Below are 3,540 nucleotides of genomic sequence, written 5' to 3'. Positions count from 1 at the left end.
CTCGAACTCCTGACCTCGTGATCCGCCTACCTCGGCCTCCCAAGGTGCTGGGATTACAGGCGTGAGCCACTATGCCCAGCCCTTTTTTACCTTTAAAAATGCATTTTGGGCCGGGCGCAGTGGCTCATGACTTTAATCTCAGCACTTTGGGAGGCTGGTGGGAGTGGGCAGTGGGGCAGATCGCTTGAGGTCAGTAGTTTGAGGCCAGCCTGGCCAACATGGTGAAACCCTGTGTCTACTAAAAATACAAAAATTAGCCATGCATGGTGATGTGCACCTGTAGTCCCAGCTACTCAGGAGGCTGAGGCAGGAGGATCACCTGAGTCCGGGAGGCAGGGGTTATAGTAAGCCAAAATTGTGCCACTGCACTCCAGCTGGGTGACAAAGAGAGGCCCTGACACACACACATACCCCAAAACAAAACAAAACAAAAACCTTTTTGTTTTTTGAGACAAGGCCTCGCTCCATCACCCAGGCAGGAGTGCAGTGGCGTGATCACATTTCACTGCAGCCTCGACCTCCTGGACTCAAGTGATCCTCCCACTTCAGCTCCCCACACAGCTGGGACCACAGGTGTGAGCCACCAGTCCTGGCTAACTTTTTCTTTTCTTTTTTTGAGACAGTCTCACTCTGTCACCCAGGCTGGAGTGCAGTGGCACAATCTCAGCTCACTGCAACCTCTGCCTCCCGGGTTCAAGCGATTCTTATGCCTCAGCCTCCTGAGTAGCTGAGACTACAGCCGTGTGCCACCATGCCTGGCTATTTTTTGTATTTTTAGTAGAGATGGGGTTTCACCATGTTGGCCAGGCTGGTCTTGAATTTCTGGCCTCAAGTGATCTGCCCACCTCAGCCTCACAAAGTGCTGGGGTTATAGGTGTGAGCCACTGTACCCAGCCTAAAAATCCACTTGTAACTGCTGCTAATTGGAATGTATATTCATAATAATTTGAATCTATTCTCCAGGGTTACAATCCTTAAGTTTGGCCCAAATAAACTCTACTCATATGAAGTTTGCTTCGTTTTGTGTTTACAGAGTATTCATGAGTAACCAGCTTTGTTAAAAACCAGAAGGGATAGTCCTGATTTGAGAGTTTTCTGCTTCGTTTCTATCCTGGCTTGAAGTTGGCAGCATCTCACCTTAGGCCATGGAACAAGAGGTGGGGTCAGCATCTTCCTAGGGTTCCCAGAACCAATCGGGACTGCCCGGGACCTCTCAGAGTCTCAAAGGACCTGCTAGGTTTTTGTTTTTAAAAGATGGAGTCTCGCTGTGTTGCCCAGGCTGGTCTCAAACTCCTCAGCCTCCTGAGTAGCTGGGATTACAGGCATGTGCCACCATGCCCAGCATGGATCTGTTAGCTTGAGGCTCTCACTGACCTCTCCCTGCTCTCTCTGGGGACTTTTGCTCATCACCCAGAGAAGCTCTGTGGAGAGCAGGTGGTGGCTGCCATCTCAGAGAGAGAGGGAGGATGACGAGTGGGAGAACAGTCTTTCAAGAGGCTCCAAAGAGAGTGTGACCTATTCTTTCAGGCAGGACTGGAGACGGAGAGGAAGCAGGGAGGGCTGGCAGGACAGGAAACGATTCCTCTGAAGGCGGTGTGGGGTGGCGAAAATGGAGGGAAGGTGGCTTTATATCCAGGCAGACTAGCTTTAGTCTTTGAAGTCACAAAGAAGGCAGGGGCCAGGGCTGGTGCAGACAATCTGTCACCAGATTAAGGAAGATCAGAATCCCACCTGCCCCACTAAGCACACAAGGGCTGGGTTTAGTGCACGTGGAAGGAAGGAAGCTAGCGACCCCAGGAAGCTGCACACGTAAACAGAGACAGGAAGGGTTTAGCTTCATTGGGGATGACAGATCTCTAATCTAGGGGAAGTTGGGGGCGCTGTCTCTACCTGAGAGGCTGAGGAGTGCATGTGCTTGGGCTCCAGTGTCCCTGCCAGAAACCAGAAGGGGAGGCTGTGAAGGGCTCTCGAAGGACAGGAGGAGAAGTACAGTTTAGGGGCTGCTGTGAGCAGCCTGGGTCTTCTCACTACTGCAGGGGGTTGGGGTGTGGGCACCTGGGGCAGAGACCCCGAGGTCAAAAACAGGTGGACCCAGAAATAAGTGTTTCTTCCATGCCTCCTGCAAGGACAATAGCTTGACAGTCCACAAATTTCTCTTTTTTTTTTTAAAAAAATTTTCTTTTTAATTCTCAGCAAGGCAAGTTACTTCTATATAGAAGGGTGTGCCCTTATAGATGCAACAATGGTGAGAGCACATTTGGACAAGGGAGGGGAAGGGGTTCTTATCCCTGACGCACGTGGCCCCTGCTGCTGTGTCGTTCCCCTATTGGCTAGGGTTAGACTGCACAGGCTAAACTAATTCTGATTGACTAATTTAAAGAGACTGACAGGGTGAGTGCTTTGGTGGGAGTCAGGGCAGAGCAGGTAGCAGGTAATTGGAATAAGTTAGGGTGGAGCAGGTGATCAGAATAAGTCAGGGTGGAGTAGGTAATTGAAAAGGTTGCTTTACGAGGAAGTTAAGTTTAAAAATAGAAGGCAAAGAATTGAACATACTGACATATTAATTCTTTGAAAAGAAATTTAGAACTCATATCTAACAATCCCTCCCCTTGTATTTCCTTACAGCTTTCTTTTCATACTTTTTTTAAACATGTCTTGGCTTAGTTGCTTTGCTTGATTTTCTAAAAGAAGAAGCTTCTCTGGATAAGGTGGAGGATAGTTAAGGGAGGTTTTAGTAAGTGGACAGGCAACAAATTTCTAACAATAATAATAATGATTTGAATCTGAACACCTTTAAGGCAGGAATGAGTTCACCTATTGCTACAGTCCTCAGCCCTCCCAGTCCCACACCAGGAGGATTTGTTCATTTATTTATTTATTTAATTTGTTTTTGAGACAGAGTCTTGCTCTGTCACCCAGGCTGGAGTGAAGTGGTATGATCTTGGCTCACTGCAACCTCCACCCCCCAGGTTCAAGCAGTTCTCCTGCCTCAGCCTCCCAAGTAGCTGGGATTATAGGCGCATGCCACTACGCCCAGCTAATTTTTGTATTTTTAGCAGAGACGGAGTTTTGCCATGTTGGCCAGGGTGGTCTCGAACTCCTGACCTCAGGTGATCCACCTGCCTTGGCCTCCCAGAGTGCTGGGATTACAGGCGTGAGCCACTGCGCCCGACAGGTTCGTTCATTTATGTGACCTGCTGGCTGCAGGTGTCATATTTTTAACCTTTGAGGCCCCTGCAGTGCCACCTTTGGGGACTGCAGTTTGAAGCAGCAGATGAGAGTCCTGCCAGCCCTGGCTCAGCCCCCCTAGAGGCGCTCCACCATAGGGCACACCACACAGTTCTTCACAGGGAGAGACTTGTGTGCTTAGCATCCGGCACTGCCCATAAACGCCAACTGTGGCCTCTAGTTATTGTGACAACTGCAAATTTCTTTGCTCCCTGTCACCCTTGGCTGAGAGCTACCCAATCCTTTGGTCCTGGGGAAGTGACTTCCACCCTCACCAGTCTTTTCTTGGCATAAAAACACAGAGACATGGAA

Source organism: Pongo abelii, chromosome 5 (genome assembly GCF_028885655.2).
Source record: "Pongo abelii isolate AG06213 chromosome 5, NHGRI_mPonAbe1-v2.0_pri, whole genome shotgun sequence".
Lineage (NCBI taxonomy): Eukaryota > Metazoa > Chordata > Mammalia > Primates > Hominidae > Pongo > Pongo abelii.
Note: the sequence above shows the minus strand (reverse complement) of the source record.